This window comes from Mus caroli, chromosome 2 (genome assembly GCF_900094665.2).
Source record: "Mus caroli chromosome 2, CAROLI_EIJ_v1.1, whole genome shotgun sequence".
In the NCBI taxonomy this organism is placed as follows: domain Eukaryota; kingdom Metazoa; phylum Chordata; class Mammalia; order Rodentia; family Muridae; genus Mus; species Mus caroli.
Genome location: NC_034571.1, coordinates 145325920 through 145335398, shown reverse-complemented (window position 1 = coordinate 145335398; position 9479 = coordinate 145325920). Strand labels below are relative to the sequence as shown.

General features: G+C 53.1%; 1 protein-coding gene across 6 annotated transcripts in view; it reads left to right on the top strand.

The window, feature by feature from the left end:
• Positions 1-9479, top strand: part of Nol4l (nucleolar protein 4 like) — a 121977-nt gene that overhangs the window by 79266 nt on the left and 33232 nt on the right. The window contains exon 1 of one of the 6 annotated variants that reach the window (XM_021151068.1): positions 6307-6527. The exons of the other annotated variants lie outside the window; for them this stretch is intronic. The gene's annotated coding sequence lies outside the window, so the exon portion shown is untranslated. Of the gene's footprint in view, positions 1-6306; positions 6528-9479 lie in introns of those variants that run through there. 6 annotated transcript variants of the gene reach the window in all.

Here is a 9479-nt window from a genome sequence, read left to right as displayed (position 1 = left end):
TCTCTCTCTCTCTCTCTCTCTCTCTCTCTCTCTCTCTCTCTCTCTCTCTCTCTCTCTCTCCTTGAGGGCTGGCAGGGTGTCTCCCTCACCCTGGAGCTTGCTGAGTTTTGGATAGACTAGTGTCTCCAGCTCCTCCATGCCAGCTCTGAGTTACAGGCAGGCATGCACAGCCAGTCCAGCTTGTTACTCGGATTCTGGAAATACAAACTCAAGTCCCCAGGCCTGCATGAGTACTTGTTTTAGGGCTTCTATTGCTGTAACGAAACACTGTGACCAAAAGCAATTTGGGAAGGAAAGGGTTTATTCTGCTTACACTACCAGGTGACAGACCATCACTGCAGGAAGTCAGGGCAAGAACTCATACAGGACAGGAGCCTGGAGGCAATCATAGATGGAGAAGCCAAGAGGAGGCTAGGAGGCATGCTACTTAAAGGCTTGCTCAGCCTGCTTTCTTTTCTACTTTTTTCTGTTTTCTTTGTTTGTTGGTTTTCTGAGACGAGGTTTCTGTTGTGTAGCCCTGGCCATCCTGGAACTTGCTAGCCTGGAACTCAGATTAGCCTGCCTATGCCTCCCAGATTACTGGGATTAAAGGCCTATACCACCAACTGAGCCTGCTTTCTTATAGAACCTAGGACTACTAGCCCAGAGGTGTCTCTACCCACCATGAGCTAGGCCCGCTTCCATCAATCACTAATTTAAAAAATGCCTACAGCTTGCCTAAAGCCTGAGGGGTTTTATGTTGTTGTTGGTTTAGGTTTTTGTTTGTTTGTTGTTTTGGTTTGGGTTTTTTTGTTTGTTTGTTTTGAGACAGGGTTTCTCTGTGTAGCCCTGGCTATCCTAGAACTCACTCTGTAGACCAGACTGGCCTTGAACTCAGAGATTGGCCTGATTCTGCCTCCCAAATTCTGGGATTAAAACTTGATTTTTACAGAGGCATATTTTCAATTGAAGATCTCTCCTCTCAGATGACTTGTATTAAGTTGACATAAAATTATAGCACGGTACTTGTATGAGCCATCTCCTCTGTTTGTTTTTTTTTTTTTTTTTTAGATTTTTTTTTTATTTGCATTTCAAATGGTATCCCCTTTCCGGATTTCCCCTCCAGAAACCCCTTATCCCATCCCCACTCCTCCTGCTTCTATAAAGGTGCGCCCCCACCCACCCACTCACTCCTGTTTCCCCACCCTCACATTCCCCTACACTGGGGCATCTAACCTTCATGGGACCAAGGGCCTCTTCTCCTATTGATGCCCGACAAGGCCAGCCTTTGCTACATACGCGGCTGGAGCCATGGGTCCCTCCTTGTGTACTCCTTGGTTGGTGGTTTAGACCCTGGAAACTCTGGTTGGTTCATATTGTTGTTCTTCCTATGGGGCTGCAAACCCCTTCAGCTCCTTGGGTCCTTCCTATAGCTCCTCCATTGGAGACCCTGTGTTCAGTACAATGGTTGGTTGAGAGCATCCACTTCTATATTTGTCAGGCTCTGGCAGAGTCTCAGCTATATCAGGCTCCTGCCAGCATGCACTTGTTGGCATCCACAATAGTGTCTGTGTTTGGTGACTATATATGGGATGGATCCCCATGTGGGACAGTCTCTGTATGGCCTTTCCTTCAGTCTCTGCTCCACACTTTGTCTCTTTATTTCCTCCAATGAGCATTTTGTTCCCCTTTCTAAGGACCGAAGCATCCACACTTTGGTCTTAAGCTTCATATGTTCTGTGAATTGTATCTTGGGTATTCTGAGTTTTGGGGCTAATATCCACTTACCAGTGAGTGCATACCATGTCTTTATTATTTTTTAAACACCAACAAAACATGTTTATTTGGGGGCATGAATCCCACGGTGTTTGTGTGTGTGAACGTTGAGGATTACTTGTGAACTTGTTCTTTACCATGTAGACTCAAAGGATTGAGCTGAGGTCCTGAAGCTTGAGAACAAACACGGTTACCCACTGAGTCACCCTGCCAGCTCCCCATACTCACACTTTTTATGGAGTATCATGTAGTCCAGGCTGGCCTTGAACTCACCATGTAGGTGGTACTGACCTTGAACTCTTGTTCTCCCTGCTGACACATCCTGAATGCTGAATTATAGACATGTCCGGTTTATACAGTCCTAGAGATTGAATGCAAGACCTTAGTCATGCTAGACGTGTACTCTTTTTTTTTTTTTTTAAGGTTTATTTATTTATTATATGTAAGTACACTGTAGTTGTCTTAAGACACACCAGAAGAGGGTGTCAGATCTCGTTTCGGATGGTTGTGAGCCACCATGTGGTTGCTGGGATTTGAACTTGGGACCTTTGGAAGAGCAGTTAGTGCTCTTAACTGCTGAGCCATCTCACCAGCCCCCTAGACGTATACTCTTAACAAATGAACTACATTCCCAGCCTCGGGTTTCTAATTTCAAAGTAGAAGACTTTCTGTCAAGCAGTACTACAGAGGCTGAAGCTTGCTGCCTCATCTGTGTGGTGTCAGAGTTTGAGTCGGTCCCTCAGTCCCTCGGTCTAGTTCCTTTCTCTTTGTTTATTGCAAGGAACTTGGGGTGGGGACTCAGTGTTATACTTGCTGAGCCAGTGTCCCTAGGAGACTGCTTCTATGCTATCTGCCCTCTGATGTCCCTTTACATTAACTGAGCTTGCATTGCCTTAGCAGGCCAAATGAAGTTCCCAAGCCTCTCAGCTGTGTACAGACTGGGCACACTTGTGCATCCTGGGTCCTGTGTGCCCTGTCATTGTGGTCTCCCCCTCCCTGAGCTCTTCCCCCTCCTCCACTGTAACGCTCAGCACCACAGAGCTTCCAGGACCTTTATACCAGTTGACAAATCTGTATCTGCCTGGAAGGTCATGTCTCAAGGTCTTCACCCGGTTGCCAGCTTTTGCTGTCAGGAGCAGCTGGTCCACTTCATGAGTTTGCCTGACCCTCCCCTCAGCCCATCCATTAGTTTCATCGCATACAACAGTTACATTAATAACAATAAGTGTTTTTTTTTGTTATTTGTATTTTGGCTCTTGGGATAGCATCTTGACATAGAGACCAGGCTGGCCTCAAACTTGTAATGCTGCCCCTGTCCTATTTCCTGTAACCAGCACTCCAGGCATGTGCCACACACTCCACTCATGGGTGTTTTTGAATAGTCCAGGACTATTTGTCTGTGGAGAGCCCTCTTTCAGGATTTTTTTTTTCAAGACAGGGTTTCTCTATGTAGCCCTGTCTGTCTTGGAACTCACTCTGTAGACCAGGCTGACCACGAACTCAGAAACCTGCCTGCCTCTGCCTCCAAAGTGCTGGAATTAAAGGCGTGTGCCACCACTGCCCTGTCTTTCTGGATTTCTTGTCTGAGTTCAGATTCAACATTTTGGTGAGAGGGACCTGGCACAGGGAATAACCAACACAGTTCCTGTCACCTTCAGAAGATGCACACACTCTAGGCAGATAACTGCCCTTTGGGGGCAGCTGATTTGATGTCTTGGTTGGGAGGTGAATGCTCTATCACTCTAGAGGGTAGGTACTCCTTCCCCTCTGTCATTTAGAAGTAATTTGTGGTGATAAATGGCTTTTCAAATGCTTTCAGATGCTTGAACAGTGTCCACTCTGGTTGGACTAAGTTCCTGTCCTTCCTCATATCCCCTGGCCTGGCCTCTGCTTTTGTAGGTGCTTCATAGTGTCCACTGCTGGGCCTGGAGGTGACACAAAGGCAAAGGCCAGCCTTTCCTCCCGTGCTATGGACCCTCCCCTCATTGGGAGCTGGAAAAATTCTTGGTCAAAAAACTGGGTCATCTACTTTTTTTTTTGTGGAGACCCACAGTGTGGCCATTTTAAGGCCAGTGGGAGTTGACCAGAGCAACAAGGACACTGAAAACCACCAACACAAGGTTCCTCAAGGAGGGGCAGCCCTGTAAGGATAAATCTTGGGAGGCTCCTGGCATTCAGAAATGCTGCCCAGATATCCAAGGTGCCTGGCAGGCCCCTCTGAGTCTGTGGGCCATGGGGCTTGGGGTTTTGTATTGCAAGAATGGTTGGTAAATGAGTGTGCATTAGCGGCCCTGCCCTCCTGAGCTTCACTGTTCTATGAGTCTGAGGAAAGCTGGGTTATCTGGGTTCAATTCCACCTTTGAACTTCAGCTGCCTGTGGCTTTATGTTTCAAGCCCAGATGTCTACTGCTGCAGTGAAATAGTGATACAAGCCAGGCGAGGTCAAAGGTCTCAAGAAATGTTTTGGAAAGAGGCAGGAAAATCCTGAGCCCGAATTGGCATGTGGAAAGCCAAGACCCTAGACTCCCACACCTCAAAGGATACGAAGTAAAGGTCTAACAGAGAAAGCAGGAATCGGTGAATTGATTTGAAAACACATTAAATTTCAGGAGTAAAAGGCGCTAATGAGTAACAGGCCTAAATCCTTTTTTTAAAAGCGTGGGTTTCCTATTGACAGTAAAATCTTTAGCATGTGCAGAATGCAGTCTGTGTACTGTTAATTTGAAGTGTATGTCATCTTTACTAATCCGTGAACACTGAGCTCCGAACCTGTGGTTGTAGTTACAGACCAAACCTGTAGAGGGAGTCTTGTCTATCACAGATTGTTCACAATGCAACGCTTTCAGAGGAAGAAAGAAAGGGGCTTTTAAAAGAAAAGTTGGAGGGTTAAAGGCAGTCTGTTTCAAAATTACAAACAATCGCAGTGGCTGTCTCCTTTGCTCTCCTCTGCAGGCTCCACTGTAAATGGGTTGTAGCGTAAAGGAATCTGTAGAAATTGTCCTTCCTTCTAGAGGAACCAGAAGGTGGGCTCCTTATTGGGTTTCTTTTGGGGGGCGGGGCATCTCCCTACAGAATTCCACGAACGTCTCTATCTCTGTCCTTGTTAAAGCACAAGCTTTATGCGAGGCCCATGTGTTCTAACCTGGGATTTGGAACTGGTGGTGGGAATTTGGGGGGCGTCTGCCCCTAACCCATTTTTCTCTGTCGAGGTTTTTAATTCTGCGGTTTGGAGACTGGCTTGTTAGGTCTCAGGCGAGTCTGAGGTTGCTCGGAGGTTCAGGGCACCGCTCTGGCCACCTCGCGCCGCCCCATTCTATCTTCTGAAGCCGAAGCAGAAGGTCTGTTTGCCCCGAGGAAGACCGCACCTTGAGTCGGCGTGCGTCTTCCCTTTCCTGCAGAGACCACGCAGATTGTGCGCGCCCAGATCTAGGCAGCGTTCTTAATATTATGCTATGACTTTACAACTGTAGCCAGCGCGGCGTAAGAAGCCGGCACCGAGTGGTCTGCTAGAGCACAATGACCCGCAGAGTGGGGCGGGGGCCTCAGAGGGAGCCGGGAGCGAGCGGGTGGCAGGCGCTCCGGGTCGCCGGAATGTTTGGGTCGAACAGGTGAGCGCAGCCTAGACATTGTAGCTGGCCGCTGGGCAAAGAGGAGGGGTGCAGGGGCGGGTGCAAACTAAGTGGTGGGAAAGAGACAAAGGAAGAGTGAGAGGCGAGATGGTGCAGAATAGAGAAGAGGCGAGGGGAGGGGAGGAGGCGGCCCGTGGGTAGGGTGCTGAGGAGCTCAAGCTTGAACTTGATCGAGAAAAGGGGGCCTTGAGATGTGGGCGGGGGCCCGACCCAGAGTCGGCCACGTGCCTGGCTTTTCCTTGTCAGCGTCCCATTAGGACCTCCTAGGCTGAACACTCGGGTCCCGCAGCCCTGCACAACGAGCACCCGTGTCGCCCGGGATTGAGAGACGCATAAGGTCGGGGGCTGTCCGGAGGCCCCATGGCACCAAGAGTTCTCGACCATGCTGCCTTAGTCACTTTCTTTGGGCCAAGTCTCCCTCTCCTGCTCTGAACACAGACAGCTTGCAGGATACGTCCCTACCCCGCCCAGGACTTGAAGTCCGCAGCCTCAGGGAGCCAGGGCGAGCCCAGCTCCCATCGCCTCCTTTCCTCGGCTGCGCGCCCTGAAGGGATCTTCCTCCAAGCTCTTCTCCCTTAAGGGAGCTCTACCCAGGAGCGCACAGCGGCGCGTCCTGCGCACCCTGGTCCCCATACCTGGCCCAACGCCCCCCCCCTCTTTTCCTCCTCTTCTCCCCCACTCTCCTTTCTCCTCTTCCCTCTCCCCGGGTGCCTCCTTTTCCTCTCTTCCCCCTCCCCCCCATGCCCACTCCTCCCTCTCTCCCTCCCCTCCACCTCCTCCTCTTGCTGCTCCTCCTACTCCCCCTGAGTGCGTCCTCCTGTGCTCCCCTCCCCCCCGGCCCCCGCCCCGTGCCCGGTCCCGCCCCCTCCCCCGCCTCTCCGTACCCGGTTCCCCCTCCCCCTTCCTCCCGGGCCGCGGCGCCGCCGCCGCCACCGCCACCGCCGCCGCCGCTCGCCTGGGCCCTCCCCCTGGCCACCCCCGCCCCCGGGCCGGGCAGTGACGCGCCGCGGCGGTGCCAGCCCCTCTCCTCCGGCGGCCGCGGCGGCAGCAGCAGCAGCAGCTGGAGCAGTGGGGCTGTCACCGCCTCCCGCCCGGTTCACTCCCAGAGCTAGATCGCCGATCTGCACCTCACCGCCCGCCCAGGTACGGAGTCCTGGGGGACCCCACGACCCTGCTGGTCCCGGGCCCTCGGCCGCCGCCCCCTCCTCCTGCCCTGCCTCTGGCCGTTGAGCTGCGGTTAGGGGAACTGGGGGGTTCCGAGGAGGAGGACTCACGGGGAGCTTCCAGAGCTGGGCGAGCTGCTGGCCCTGGGTGGAGTGGGCTGGAGCTGGGGGCGGACGAGTGTGCCGGAGAGCGGGGAGGGGCGGAGGCTGCGCTCCGGGGCTTGCGGGGCGCCCTAGAGGTGCACCTAGCTTCAAGTGCCCGGGGCTGCTGGGCGCACCCCACTCCGGGCCGTGCGCGCCGCCGGTCCGGGGGGGCGGTGATTGTGTGAGCCGCGCCGCGGTATTGTGCAGCGGCCACGCCGTTTGCAGCGGGCTCCGCACCTCGTCCCCGGGAGGTAGACATTCGCTGGCAGTGGGGCGGGGGCCAGGCTCGGGTGGCCTCTGCCTCCGGGAGAAAGGAAGTGGACTGTGTTTGGGGATGTGGGGACGGGAAGCGTAGAGTGGTAGGGAGGGGCTCCTTTGCCACGGCGCGGGGAGTTGAGACGCGGTTTGCACAGTTGAGTCCACTTTGGCAGGCTCCTGTCGCTCCACCACGAGACCGACAGCCCATCTCGTGTGCACCCTTGAAGAAGAAACTAGGGTGTCGGGGACCCCTGGTGAAGGGGCACATTGCGCGGGGGCCTCCAGAGAGCGCGTGCAAGGGTTAAAGTGGATTTGCACCTCCGCCCTCTGGCTGTTCGCCGCCCTTCACCTAGGGCTCCTAGGCAGGTTACACTGGCAGGCCGGGTGTGTGTGGGGGGGTGGTGGTGGTGGTGGTGGTGGTTGTGGTGGTGCAGTTCGCCTTCCTTTTCCAGCCTCTTGGGTTCAGAAGTGACCCCACTCTCACTCGGAGCTGCATTTGCGGGGAGTCCGGCCGCCTTTACCAGGCCGTTCTTCCTGGGGGAAGTTCTCATTAAGCCTCGCTAATTAGCATTATTCCCCGAGAAAGGTTAAGGTTAGACCGTCCTTTTCCATATCGAGAGCCCCCTCCCTGCCAGTCCCTTCTCCCTCCCCTCTCCTTCAGAGCACAAAAGCACAAAAAGAAAGTGTGAAGAGGCGCAGATCAATGGAGAAGCCACAAACCCATTAATTCAAATGGAACCCTTTCCCCCTCTAAAACATTGATTTTTCTTTCCGTCTGCTCTGAGGGGAGATGAATAACCTCGTGATTTTACCTGAAATGGTGTTTAGACTCTGTGATTTCCCCCTCTTTCTGAGGATTGTGGCCTGAAATAGATTCTCCCTTGAGATAAAGCCCTACTTATCCCAGAATCAGCTGGAAACCCCCTTCCCCCACCGCACACACCAGCGTTGGGGCCTGGGGAGAGTGTCCGTGCTGTCTTTACTCCTGTGGGCAGAGAGCCTGTGATGGTGGAGCCAGGTCGCTTGACCTCTGAAATATGCCTGCTTCTGAGCTGTGCGTTGGTGTGGGGGGAAAAGGCCCATTGATGGCCCAGGCCCCAGTGGGTAGCTTAACCCCAGGTTGTAAATTACCCTTTCATTGGAAAGCCATTTGAGCCCAAATGTCTTTGAATGCAATCCAGGCTTCTCTGTTGAGCTGTCCTTTAAAGCAGTCTCAAGGCAGCACCTCCTTCTGCTTGCTCTCTCTGCCTCAACTCAGTACCTTCTGCCTACCAGTGACAAACAGCACCCCAGCCTACCTCTCTGCTGAGGAGGCTAACTTTGAGGAACTTCTTCCCCAGGGTGTCAGCCACCTTGGGGCAATGGGGAGCCGGTCCATCCTCTAGTTGCTCAAGAACTTTTTAGTCTAGCCTGAGTCCTTTTCTTGGAAGGATACTCCTGGATAGGGTTAGCTCTGAGCTGTTCCCCTCTGGCCATTCTTTTGGCTGGAAGAACCCTGCTTGCCCAAGAAACTCAGGTCCCTATTGATGGCAGGAGCTGGGGGTCTCATAGTGAGGAATGCTGGGAAAACAGTCGGTTGCCTTTACCTTGGAACAAAAGCCCATACATACATACACTAGTGGGAAGGTGTGGGAAATGCTCACTCCAGCAGCCAGGCATCCACTCTGGCAAGGACAGTAGAGCGTGCACATGGCTATGTGAACAGGCGAAGCACAATGTGAGAGTGTGCGTGTGGTGAGTGATTGGCTGGCTGGAGCAAGCCTTCCTCCCTTCCTTTCCCCGGAGAGTGCTGGTATGGTTAGTAAGCGGGGAGGGCTGTGAGTGAGGACTGCATTGTGTGCGCTGTCTCAGGAAGCCTCCTCTGGTGGCCAAGTGGACATTGATGGGGACAGCCTTCCACAGCAACCTTGGAAGCTCCAAGTGCCCAGGAGCTGACTCAGATCTCCTGTTTCTTTCATGTAACACCATCACAACTGGGGCAGGAACCTTTGCTTGCTCTGGGTACTGAGAGTTTTCAGTTTCATTAATAAGTGCCTGGTGAGTTGAAGTAGTTAAGTTGGGATCAAATGTGCCTCAGCACTTTCTTGGTCCACTCTGAGTGATATACATAACCCTCATCCCAAGCTGCTCAGGGGCTGAGCCTTCTCTGGCCTGGCTGGGCTCACAGATGGTCTAGAAGCCACATCCTAGTACATAATGCTAGCTTGAGAGCCAGGGCTGGAGCAACTGTCCACACTGGTGTTCTTTCCAGCTGCCCAAAAACCTGGGGGCAGTGCAGAATGTGGGGGGCGGGGGGAGGCTGTCTGTTTCCTGTCTGGCCTAAGAGCATCCTTGTACATTTCCACCCCCACCGTGGACTGAAACCCACACCCGTGGCTCCAGATCAGGCCTCATGGCCTTCACTGGCACTGAATTCTCGCTAAATCCTCCTCCCTTTCTTTCTCAAGTGAGTGGTAGAGATAGAGTTACAGCTCTTAGGGAAGGCCTGGAAAATACTGTAGGAGGCACGCCCCAGAATTCCAAGTCCTGT